The following is a 13,649-nucleotide window of genomic DNA, read 5'->3' on the forward strand; positions in this document are numbered from 1 at the left end:
TTCCGAAAGGCCTAAACAAAAAACAGCCTTGGTTCTGCAGCAGCTTCAAAACATGCATTATCTGCTGGCAAAACTAGAGAAATACACTTCAGGAAATACCCAATACATTTTACAGGCTTAAAACACACTGTTCTGTCACAGGGAGGGGTATGTGGTAATTTGTGTCCTGCTGTCCTCAGATAAAACCTGTTCCAGGAGAGTAACTTCGCTTTCTCCAAGGACAAGGGCAATTGTAAATCCCTAGCTACCAGGCTCAACAAAAACAGCCAGCGAACAATAGAGACTTGCAACAGGCAAGATCAACAAGCAACCAATTAAACTAGAACTTATATACATTTCTGTTGTGTGGGTACAGCCTGGAACAAAAAAAAATGGACCTAGGATGGTGGTGTTGGATTCTAGACGCCAAACAAATATTGCAGAACTGTCTGACCAAACCAACTGTTGTGGCGTGAATCCTAAGGCAGTAGTGAGATGTGAATGTGTGAACTGAAGACCACATTTCAGCTTTGCAAATCTCCTAAATGGAGGCTGATCAAGGCGGCTATGAACACAGCCATGGCTCACATTGAGAGCTACAATATGACCTTACAGAGTCAGTCCAGTATGGATATATTTAAAGCAATGCAGCCAATTACAAAGAACTTGATTACTGATGGCAGCCCCCATTCTATTTGGATCAAAAGAAACAAAGATCTAGGTGAACTTTAAGGGTCTTAATCTGCTCCAGACAGGCAGCCAAAGCCATCTTGCAGTCACTTTCACTAAAATTGACATTAGGTTTTGGGAAAAGTGTTAGTAGAACAATTGATTGATTAAAGTAGAAATCAGACAATACCTTTGGAGGGAAATTAGGATGTGTGTGGCTGAAGAAATACTCTATTGTGATGAACTGTATAAGGTGGATCCACTACAAAGGCCTGAAGCTTGCTAACCCTGCATGTTGAAGTGACTGCCACCAAGAACAACTTTCCAAGTCAAGTACTTCAGATGTAAGTGTCAAGTGGCTAAAAGGAGCTTTCAACAGGGCAAGGATGATGTTGAGGTCCCATAACAGGAGGGATAGTGGGTTTTGTCAAAAGCAAAAACCTTGCATAAATCAAACTAGAGGATGTACAGAGATAGGTTTCCCTTCCACACAGTGACAAGCACCAACTTCATGGAGGTGAAACTTTAGAGTTGGTCTTGATGCCAGACTCAAAGGTGTAGAAGGTAGTCAATCAGTTGGGTAGAGCAGGAAAGAGTAACTAAAGCCTGGCGCTCACACCATACAGAAAACCTCTTCCACTTGAAAATTATGACCTCTTAGTGGAAACTTTCCCGGAAGTAAACTAGATTTGACGGATATTTTCATGCTCTCAAATCCAAGCCACGAGGGCTAGGGAGTGGAGGTTGGGATGCGAGACCCCTCATTCTGAAGGTCTTCAGAGGCTAACTCCAGAAGTAGAGGGAACCATATCTGCCTCAGCAAATGAGGATCATAGCTCCCTGATCCTGCTTGAGTTTTAGTGAAGTCTTCCCCACAAGAGGTATCAGAGGATACACATACAGGTGGCCTTCCCTCCAATGGAGCTGAAAGACATGCTGCTAGTCTGCCATATCCGAGCCCAGAGGAGAACTGAGGGACTGTTCAGATGAATAGCAAAAGATCCACTGAGGGAGTGCCCTACTCTCAGAAGATTTTGCGGGTAGTGTCCATATTTAGACACCACGCGTGTGATTGCATTACCCTGCTCAGTCTGTCCACCAGGCTGTTGTCTCTCTCTGCCAGGTATGTGGCTGAGCAACATGCCGTGGTTGGACAACCATTGCCACATCTCAACTGCTTTCTGACAGCCTCCATACTTGTTGACAGTACATCGTAACCTGAGGATTTGGTGCAGCAGATAATCTCTGAAAGCCTTCAGAAAATTTCAACTGGCCCTCAGCACTAGGAGACCAATGTGAAGCAGCCTCCTGAGTGGACCACAAGCCTTGAGTGTGATACCTGTCTATGCAAGCTCCCCAGCCCAGGTTGGGCACATCTCGTCATCAGTATCTTGTGGGGAGAGGAATTTGAAGGGGAAGTCCCAAGACCAGCATGTGACCTAACCACCTCAATATCTACCGAGCTGTGACCTGCTGACAGATGCCGATCACTGTGTCTGCCCTGGCATCTAGGATAGACCTGGGTTTGAACCATGTCTAGCAGAGCTCCAATGAACTCCAATTGTTGGAATGGATGGGACTGAGTAGATAAACCTTAATAGCTCCAGTACACAAATGGTTTTGTGCACTGATTGAGCTACCTCCTTGGATGTGTTCTTGACCAGCCAATCATCCAAAGAGAAGCACATACACTCCCAGTCTGCGTAGCAATGCTGCCACTACAGCAAGGCATTTGGTGAACTCAGGGAGCAGACATGAGGCCAAAAGGTGGGATGCGATACTAGTTGTAGTGTTTCCCTACTGGAAATCTAAGTTACTTCCTGTGACAGGGATGTATCTGTATGTGAGTGTAAGCATCCTTAAGTTCACAGCAAGACCAGGTTTGGGAACCATTGGCATAGTCAATAGTTTTCCTGCATCATAGAAAAACCATCCTATGTTTAACCAGATATTTGTTCAATGCCCCTAGGTGTAGCATGGTATGAAATCCCCATATCTTTTTGGGCATGAGAACGTACTTGTAATATCCTTTCCCTTGATCCCATGGTAGCACAGATTCTAACTCATAGGCCTGCAGAAGGGAAGAAATCTCCTCTGTAAGCATTTCCTGGTGCTGAGCACCGATGCTCTGTGGACAATTTGGAGGATGCTGGTATCAATTTAAGGTATAATCTCCCTGGACAATTTGAGGAACTCACTGGTTAGATACTACAAGAAGCCATCTTGCATGAAAACATTTCATACTCCATTCTACCAGGAGGCCATCCAGGATGGTCACTTACTATGGCGATGTTCTTGTAGAGCTAGTGAAAACCTCACCCTTGCTACCAAGAGATGGAGCGGGAACCCTAGGATGGTAGGGCAAACCTGGAAGGGTAGGTAGGTAGGAACTTAGGAATAAAGGTACAGAATCCTTATATAGGTGACCACTAACAAAGCTAGTAACCATAGCATCAGTTGCTTTAAGTCTAGCATCAATACAGCATGACTTGTGCCCTGGTTTCTAATTTAAAACCAAGGACCTGTATTAACATTGCCTAAGAACTGTTTACTCAAGGCAATCACCTAATATTTTTGCAGTGTCATGTAGCCAAGGCCAGGTTAACCTAGACATTTTAAAGCCTGGACATACAACGAAGGCCACAGGAACCTATGTCACTAGACTATTTGGAGCCAACAGGAATGCCAATGGACATTCCAGTACTTTCCCCAAGTCAGAACGGTTCAGAATATGGGTGAAGCTCACTTATAATCAGAGAACACGTGCTATAGCCAGAAATAAGTACCACTGCAGTCCAACTATTGAGTGTGGTGACCTCGCCAGCTCTGGGCTAACAGTTTCCTAGCGCCTAAGACTCCACAAGCCGCCTCTGCTCCTGAATTGCTGGGACTCTTTGGTACCAATGGACCATTCAGAGCTCCTGCTTCATAATAGCATATTTTTCAAAAATTGCCTTCCTAATTCTAGCCCAAAGCCTTGTCTGGTCCCACATACCTTACTGCAATGCATCTACACAGGATGTAGAGAACATATACTCAAACTACAAACAGCAAGAGGCAGGACTAGTGCTGGGCAGACTTATACGGTCTGTGCCAGAGCCGGTGGTGGGAGGCAGGGATAGTGCCGGGCAGACTTATACAGTCTGTGCCAGAGCCGGTGGTGGGAGGCAGGGATAGTGCCGGGCAGACTTATACGGTCTGTGCCAGAGCTGGTGGTGGGAGGCGGGACTAGTGCTGGGCAGACTTATACGGTCTATGCCGGGGCTGGTGGTTGGGTGGCGGGGATAGTGCTAGGCAGACTTATACGGTCTGTGCCAGAGCCGGTGGTGGGAGGCAGGGATAGTGCTGGGCAGACTTATAGGGTCTGTGCCAGAGCTGGTGGTTGTGAGGCGGGGTTGATGGTTGGGAGGCGGGGATAGGGCTGGCCAGACTTATACGGTCTGTGCACTGAAGAGGACAGTACAAATAAAAAAGTAGGACATATGAATTTATCTTCTTGGGCAGACTGGATGGACCTTGCAGGTCTTTTTCTGCCGTCATCTACTATGTTACTATGATTTACAGCGCATCCAAATATGACCACGGCACGCCTGCAATACCTACACTAGCTACCAATAAAAGCATGAGTGAAGAAAATTTGCACCTTTGTGTACCAGATCATATACGGCACTGCACCAAAATTATATGTCACTAATCAAACTATCTCAGCCTACCCTCAAGGAAAAATAGACTACCTCATTACACACCATCCCAGCAGTAAAGAGACATACAAAGCAGCTCAAGTGTGGTGGAACACACTGCCAAAGGACACACAAGATATCACCTATGAAAGTTCCCGGAAAAAAAAAAAAAAGTGTACAAAAAATTCCTGATGATCGATGCAACCTAACAAGAGACAGCACAACAAATATACCCAGACTACAATACTATGCTACCTCCCATTTACCTCTCATGCACCCCTGACCTGCAACTGTTACACCTGAATTGTACATCCGATTTCTATTTGTAAATTCAATTGCCTTCTATTTGTATATCTGACTTCTATTGTAATTCCGACAGAATTTAATGGAAACCACATAGAACTGAGACCCCCGACTCAGACATATGTGGGGTATAAATCCAAGTAAAGTAATATCTCCAAAAAAGATAGTGTAATTAGAAAAGGTACAGAGAAAGGCGACAAAAATGATAAAGGGGATGGGATGACTTCTCTATGAGAAAAGGCTAAAGCAGCTAGGGCTCTTCAGCTTGGAGAAAAGACGGCTGAGGGGAGATATGATAGAGGTCTATAAAATGAGTGGAATGGAACAGGTAGATGTGAATAGATTGTTTACTCTTTCCAAGAATACTAGGACTAGGGGCATGCAATGAAGCTACAAAGTAGTACTTTTAAAACAAATCAGAAAAACTTTTTTCTTCACTCAACGTTTAATTAAACTCTGGAATTCATCACCAGAGTATGCAGTAAAAGCAGTTAGCTTAGCAGGGTTAAAAAAGGTTTGGATGGCTTCCTAAAGGAAAAGTCCATATACCATTATTAAAATGAATTTGGGAAAAATCTACTGCTTATTTCTAGCAGCATAAAAGGGATTGTACTTTTTGGGATCTTGCCAGGTATTTATGACCTGGATTGGTCACTATTGGAAACAGGATGCTGGGCTTGATAGACCTTCAGTCTGTCCCAGTATGGCAATACTTATGTACTTATGCTATTGGGTAATAAATAGGTGGCCCCTAGATTCGGGGCCTAGACGCGTGTTTACTTGAAACCCTTTTACATAAGGGCAAGCCATTTTTCTATGAAGGACCTAGAATATGTGCATAACTATTACTGTTGCCTCTTTATTCCAATAATTTATGTGCTGCTATATTTCTATTTTATAAAATTTGGGCCTTTTGTCAGTTACTTGTCAGTATTAGAGCTGTGGACTTTGATCTGGGAACATAAAGGAGAAATTAGATCTTACCTGCTAATTTGCTTTCCTTTAGTCCCTCCGGACCGGACCAGGATTGGACTGTTGGGTTGTGCCCGCCTACCAGCAGGTGGAGACTGAGAAAAAACTAACTCTAGAGAGCCAATAGGAGCCCTGGCCATGTGACCTTAGCCTCAGTATTTGAATAACAAAGCAGGAAAGAAAGAAAGAACTTCTGTGCCGTATGGAATCCTAGCAGCCACAAATTCCACGGCAAAACAGAGTACTAGAGCTCGCCAGCAACTCTCACCAGAGAAGTGGCATGGCCCATTTGTATTAGAGCTCGCCAGCAACTCTCACCAGAGAAGTGGCATGGCCCATTCATATTAGAGCTCACCAGCAACTCTCACCAGAGAAGTGGTATGACTCACTTAAGGTTTCATATATATTCCATCAACTGAGCTCACCAGCAACTCTCACCAAAGAAGTGGTATGACCCATTAAGGTTTATATATATATATTCCAGCAACTGAGCTCACCAGCAACTCTCGGCAGAGAAGTGGTATGACATATTTAAGGCTTTATATATATTCCAGCAACTGAACTCACCAGCAACTCTCACCAGAGAAGTGGTATGACATATTTTTTTTTATTTTGTTTATTTATAATTTTATGATTACATTTATGAAATTTTTCATAAATACGTATATTGGAAAACATACTTTAATCAAAGAAAAATAGGCATATTATCTTAATATATTTAGTCCACAATATAATGATCCAAGAACTAGGAAAATATTAAATTGACAAGAATTCTCAAATAATTAAATTAAAGCTGAAAGAGCCTAGATGTCGCAGCCGAGATTAAAGCGCTAACAATCAAGAACTACTACAAAATTATTCTTTAGAGGAAATAAATTCTAATAATTTCCATGGGTCAAAAAACATGTAATTAGTAGAATTTAGGGAAACACAACATTTGCAAGGAAACCTAAGCAGGAAAGTTCCTCCTATTCGGAGAACTCTCTCCTTCAACAACAAAAATTCTTTTCTTCTTCTTTGTGTTTCTCTGGCTAAATCAGGAAAAATCTGGACTTTGGATCCAAAGAAATTTGAGTTCATGTGGCGAAAATAAAGCTTGAATATATTATTGCGGTCTAGTTCCAGAGCAAAAGTGACCAGCAGCGTAGTTCTTTCAGTTATAACATCCATTGAACTCTCCAGGAATTCTGTTAAATTTAAATCAGATTGAGGAGCATTAGGAAAAGTTCCCGTTCCAGCACCGGAGATATATTGCATTTTAGTAATAGGTGGAAAACCCTCAGAGGGGATACCCAATATTTCCCTAAGGTATTTTTTCAACATTTCCAGTGCTGGAATCAGAGGAGATTTGGGGAAATTCAAAAAACGTAAATTATTTCTCCTAATCTGGTTCTCCAAATATTCCATCTTACGCTGATGGATGTTATTACTTTTTAGCAACAATAAAGCTGAGGAATTCACTGCTTTTAAATCTTTATCAAAAAGTTCCATTTTCGTTGTTTGCTCTGCTATTTTAGTAGTGGCCACTTCCTGAGCCTGCTTTAATTCGGCCACATCTCCCCGTAAAATACCTGATATCTGTTGTAGGCTAGAATTCAGTCCTTGAATTGCTTCCCAAAGTTTATCTAGGGTTACAGTCATTGGTTTTGTCATTATACCACGATCAATGGTAGAATCGCCGATTTCCCTCTCAGGCAGCAGTCCTGCCTGAGGCGCTGTTCCTACCGGCGTCGAAGCGGCAGCGGGGTCTCCACTCGCAGTCACAGGGGTCCGACTTCCGGCCTCCGTGTTCTGCTCACTCGCTGCCCTCATTTCATCCCCAGGTCGTGGCGGTACTGTTATGGGAGGTGGACTTAACGACACTCACTCCGCGCTCAGGTCAGAAAGTTCTCCCGGACTTCCCGAAGCGAACAGCTGGGCTCCCGGCGCTCGTAGCCCCGATTCTTCCAATGTCATCTGTCGCAGGAGAGGTGGAACTGCCCTGCCTGTGGAGGTAGGCAAAATAGACTTTCCCTTCCGCTTTCCCATTCCGGGTCCGAGGAAACTCAACTGTGGCAGCGTCTAGAGGATATCAGAGGCTAGTTCGCGCGCATCAGCTTCAGGCGCCATCTTGGATCATTTTATTTTTTTTTTTTTAAATATGGAACGCTTCACGAATTTGCGTGTCATCCTTGCGCAGGGGCCATGCTAATCTTCTCTGTATCATTCCAATTTTAGTATATGTGCTGCCGAAGCAAGCACATGGTATGACATATTTAAGGCTTTATATATATTCCAGCAACTGAACTCACCTGCAACTCTCACCAGAGAAGTGGTATGACCCATTAAGGTTTTATATATATTCCAGCAACCGAGCTCACCAGCAACCACCAGAGAAGTGGTATGGACCACACAAAGTCTTTTTGTTTTTGCTTTTTAAACATTCCACGTGTGGTAAAGGAACGATTACACTTCCAAACTTAATAAAAGAATCTAAAGAGTTGATAGAACATGGGAGGGGCCTGGTCCGGTCCGGAGGGACTAAAGGAAAGCAAATTAGCAGGTAAGATCTAATTTCTCCTTCCTTAGCATCCCTCCGGACCGGACCAGGATTGGACTGTTGGGAAGTACCAAAGCAGTAATCTTACGGGAGGGACAGACATTGAGAATGTGGTAGAGTCCCTGAAGACACCCAAACTAGGATGAATACGAAGCCAAAGCTTGACGATCCAAGAACCGCCAATAAACTAAATAGAATGACTACAAAGCAAAAAAGCTGAAGCTGAAAAGTCCAAGCGACGCTGAACATTGTCCCCTACCAAGTGGTCGCTATATATTGTCCCCTACCGCATCAGTGCAGCGCAAAGGACAGAGAGACTCGAGAAAAAACGACTGAAAGAAGGATGACAAAGGTAGAAGCAGAGCCGCCTGGCAACAAAAAACTGCAATGAATCTACCTCAGCTGAGAAAGTGGAAACCGAAATCCTGAAGTACAATACTCCAGATATTGTAGACTATTGCTGACCTAGCAACAGATTGGAAGTATGTAAAGCCTGTCAGTGAAAAAGTACCTGATCACTAGAAGCTAAATAGGTAAAAACAAGAATGCAGTTAAATACTATGCAGAAGAAGAAGGTACCTAAATCCTTGCTGCAAACTAGACTGAAGGTCCAAATAAACTGACAGCCGCTGCAGTTACCCAACATGAAAAAAAAACATATCTCAGAGCGCAATTCAACTGAGAGAGAAAGAATCATCTGTAGCTGTTGCCTCTGCAAGCCAATCACCTGAGACTCTTGTCGTAGACCCCAATTAGTGAAAACGGGAATAAATCAACAGTAGACACTTGTTAGTACCTTTCATCTGTTAGAAACATATAGAAGTCCATAAAACACTACACAGTTCCAGGAACAACATGTATAGAATGTTTGTACGTTTAGGAATCTAGCCAGGTGCTCATGGTCTGGATTGGCCGTGGACAGAAAGGTGGGCTCAATAGGACCTTTGAGCTTTTCCCAGTGTGGAATTACATATGTACTTATGTAGTAGAACTATAAATATACATATATATTTTCACAGATGCAGGCATCAAAAAACTGGTCACTGTGTATATGCTCCCGACATACCTGCAGGAAGAATGCTCAATCTCAACCACCAGACCACTAGTGAGAATACAGAGGCCAACTGAGCGGAGGGATTCCATCAGAGATAAATATCTGGATACGAGAGGGCATCTATCTCTGCCGCTGACAAGTCTTTTTAGCAAGAGAGTAAGCGAGGCACATGGAAGGTCAGAGCGAAAAGAAATAGTTGTAGAACTGGGACCTCCCCTTAAGGTACTATCCACTGAGAACTCTTTTTTTTTTTTTTTTTTTTGCAATGGTCACGAAATTGACAGAGTGAAAAGCTGCCCAAAAAAGACTACCGAGACTCCAAAGCGAATGAAGAAAAAATTCCTTCTTGGGAGCTAGAAAGTAAAATTTTACTCTGCAAAATAGAGCAAGGTAATGGCCGAAGGCCCAAGAACATCCAGAGAAAACAGAAAGTGGGACGCTTGTAGAGAAGACAAAAACAGTCTGCGCCAACTTGACTAAACAAAGAGAGAAAAAATAGAAACATGCTATGAAATCTAATGAGATCACACGAGAGCTCAAAAGAGAGATCAAATGAGAGACCTGGCTACATGCACCCCATAACCTAGGGTGTGCCCGAAATGCACCACCCGTTGCTTGACCTGACAACTCTGCCAATAAGACTGTCTGTAATGAACCAGACATCTATGGAAAGGATGAAACGACGAGACGTAGTTTCATGAGCGCCGCTGCTACTACGACCATAACTTAAGAAAAAAGTGCGCGGAGCCGACACGAGACCGAAGAGCAGGGCAAGAAAACTGGTAATGAGGACCTTATCATCCTCGTATCACGGACATTACTCCTCCTATACTGAGATGTACTAAGATGTACCGACCCACATCCATAAGAAATGAATGTGGTACTTGCAACCTGGATTGACCACAACTGAGAACAGGATGCTGGGCTTAATGGACTCTTAGACTTTCCCCGTATGACCATACTCATATACTAATAGCAAAAATGCACAGGAAGTGAAAGAATCCCCTTCCAATTGAAAGGAAGGTCTGGAATGAGGACATATAGAATGAAAATGAAAGGATCACCATATGTTGAGCGTGGACTGAGACACACTGGCTTTTAATTTTACCGGATCTCCCCAAACCTCGTATCATGTCATGCCTCCTTCCTCACTGAGATGTACAGAGATGAACAGATGCACACTCACAAGATATGAATGTGGTATTTGCAATCTGGATTGACCCCATCTGAAAACAGGATGGGGACTCTTGGCCTTTCCCATTATGGCAACACTTATGCCCTTATGGCAAAAAATGCACAGAAAATGAGTGAATCTCCTTCCAAGAGAAAAAAACTCTGGAGAGAGGAAGAATAAAATGAAAATGAAAAAGAATAGACTTGGAAAATACCTATTACGGAAAAGGTGGTGAATTTGTGCCACAGGAGACAAGACTGTACCTGACGTCAAGAAAGCTTGAAACAAGACCCTAAAATCTGTAAGGAAGAGAAAGGGATAGCAGATGTTATGGATGGTCATACTGGACAAAACCAGAATGTTTACCATGTGCCCAGGCTGAATAGATAGAGGAAACAAAAATACAAGTAGATGGCGTGAGGACCTCCCACTATCCTTAAGTGGGAGAAAATGCAAATTGACCTGATAACTTTACTCCCTAAGTGGACATATATCTTGTAAGTCCTAGAAGAAAACTAAGATAACACATGAGAAACTCCAAGACAGTTGGAAAGTAGAGAAGACGTGAATAAAACATGCCTTCTAAAGCATCTGAGAAAACTGGGTGCTCGGTAGACAGGACTGAGTCTCCTAGAATATGAGAACCATCTGAACCATGTAGCCTATGCAGCTGTCATCTGCTATGCCAAAGAGAATGCATAGCCATGAAAGAAAATTGCTGAAAGGAAGTAAGACCTTATGTCTAGAATTGCAAAGTACGCAACAATTGAGTATCAGACAATGTATTTCATTGCACATGGCATCTGAACCATATAGCCTAGGCTCTAGAGAACGTTTGTTAAGATCTTAAAACACTGTATAAGAACATAGCCACGGAGGAAAATTTCCTGAAAGGAATTAAGATCTTATGTCCAGCATTGTAAAGTACCAAACAATGGCACCTGAACCAGATAGCCTATGCCATAGAAAATGTTTGTTAAGTTCTTAAAACACTGTATAACATCATAGCCATAAAGGGAAATGCTTGAAAGGAACTAAGATATTATGGCCAGATTTGTAAAGTACTAATTAATTGACTATTAGACAATGTAGTCCTATTCACCAGGAAATGAGAAAGACACAGAGTGACACACACTGGACCTCCATAAAAACTGCGCTAGACAATAACAAAGACCTTTCCTCCAAACATCACACACAAGGGAAAGGAATAGGAAATTGGTTATTTTGGAGCGGAGATATAATTTAATTCGCCCCATTGTCTAAAACAGAGAATTCCCGACTGAGCTGCACTTTGAATCGGAGTCTTGCCAAGAACAAAGAAATCGCCAACTGAGCTGCACTTTAATTCACAACATTGCTAGCAACCAAAAAGTCCCCGACACAGAAAAAACAGAGGGAAAAACAAAATGAGCGCCATTCGCATCGTAACATTTCGGTTTTTTTTTGTTTTTTTTTTTAATAGCTTGAAAAATACATGTAAAAATTAATTGCGGGGAAAATATACTACCAATTGCCCCAACTACCGGAGAAACAATATCTCCTTTCCATTGCACAAACAGCCAAACACAGTAAAAGCAGAAAAACGCTGCCGCGTCAAGGGAAATTGCAGCTGCAGGCAAAACAATGGCGGCCAAGCGCACCAAAATGAGAAGAATAAAGTTCGGGGGAGAAAACCACTGACCAGACCGACGAAGAAGCAGGAAATCCGTGCCGCTGAAAAACAGATAACCTCCGATGCCGCACAAAACATGGTTTAGCCTCTGGCCCGACAGGAACCGTCAATACAGCTCCCAAGCTATACAGACCTGTCCAAGAGCGAGCACGCGCTTAACAGTTCGCGCCTCTCTCTCTTTTTTTTTTTTTTACAACTACCGCCGCTAACAACGCCGGATAGCAGAGGAAAAATAATGAAGATAACAAAAAACCGCCGATTAAAGTCACAGACGCTGACTTTTCACTTTTTTTATTTTTATTTTTTTTAAATAGCTCTGCCAGAAAAGAAAATAAAGACTCTTCAAACAGAATAAGACAGAAGAGCTACCTGCTAGTTATAAGACTGGGGAAAGCAAAAACTACTTCCTTTAAATTCCTTTCATTTGAATTAATTTTTTTAATTTTCTTTTACTTGATTTAATTCTTTAAAAACAGCTGCCTATTAAAAGTGGCTGCCTCTCCCAAAGACGGTACACCTTTCCAGAGAAAGGGACGGCCCTTCCCTGCAAAGCCAGGGAGATGGGGAGGAAGGGGGGTGGACTCGAGACACCCGAGTTTAACACCCCAGAGGCTGTCAAAGAAAGAAAAGAAACCCTGTCAAGCCTCTAATTACGATTCCAGGCACAGAAAAAGTATTATAAATATATCTGTAATATCTTATAGAGAAAAAGAGAGAGAGAGAGACTAATGGGCTCACTTCCTACCTGCTGGGAGACTGAGAAAATACTGAGGCTAAGGTCACATGGCTAGGGCTCCTATTGGCTCTCTAGAGTTAGAGTTTTTTCTCAGTCTCCACCTGCTGGTAGGCGGGCACAACCCAACAGTCCAATCCTGGTCCGGTCCGGAGGGATGCTAAGGAAATTGCTCTTGGTAGAAGTTCCAGAGTGCTAATTCATAATTATAATAAAGTTCTAGATCCCAATTGCCCTGCCCTCTGAACAGAAGCTGGGTGATCTGTTTAGTCCCACAAACCACTGTTCTTGAAGAGCTTTGTATAGTGTGGCTATTTCATTGTGGCTTGTAGCTCAGACTTGTGCTAACAGTGCCATTAGCTCATGGGAGTCTAATATGGATTTAGCTCACACCTTTTCCAGTAGGTCCAGATGAGTTATATTCATGCATAGTAGGTATTTTCATGCCCCCCCCCCCCCCCCCAGAGGGCTTACAATCTATTTGTACCTGAGTTGTACCTGAGGCAATGAAGAAGTCACTTGCACATGGAATATAATGGGATTTGAACTCTGACCTTAGTTTTGTCCATTGCTTACTAGTCAGGTTTCCTCTTGTGTTCATCCCACATCTTTTTGAATTCTGTCACTGTTGTCTCCACCACCTCCGTCAAGAGGGCATTCTAAGCACTGACCACCTCTCCGTGAAAAAGAATTTCTGACATTACTCCTAAGTTTACCACCTCGCAACCTCAATTCATGTCCTCTAGTTTTACCATTTCCCTCTCTCTAGAAATGGTTTCTATATTAATATATTTCAAGTATTTCAACATCTAATCATAACTCCTCTATCCATCCTTTTGGAAGTGCTGCGTTCCTATTGGCAATCTGCACTACT

The 13,649-nt window shown here is 42.8% G+C and overlaps 1 protein-coding gene and 1 non-coding gene across 4 annotated transcripts in view; both read right to left on the reverse strand.

Annotated features, from left to right (window-relative positions):
• The window catches only part of SLC20A2 (solute carrier family 20 member 2), a 192,639-nt gene that overhangs the window by 41,854 nt on the left and 137,136 nt on the right, over nt 1–13,649 (reverse strand). The window lies entirely within an intron of this gene.
• Nucleotides 7,738–7,844, reverse strand: LOC115463901. Its single transcript, XR_003941162.1, has one exon. It is a non-coding gene; the product is annotated as a U6 spliceosomal RNA (small nuclear RNA).

Source organism: Microcaecilia unicolor, chromosome 2 (genome assembly GCF_901765095.1).
Source record: "Microcaecilia unicolor chromosome 2, aMicUni1.1, whole genome shotgun sequence".
Classification (NCBI taxonomy): domain Eukaryota; kingdom Metazoa; phylum Chordata; class Amphibia; order Gymnophiona; family Siphonopidae; genus Microcaecilia; species Microcaecilia unicolor.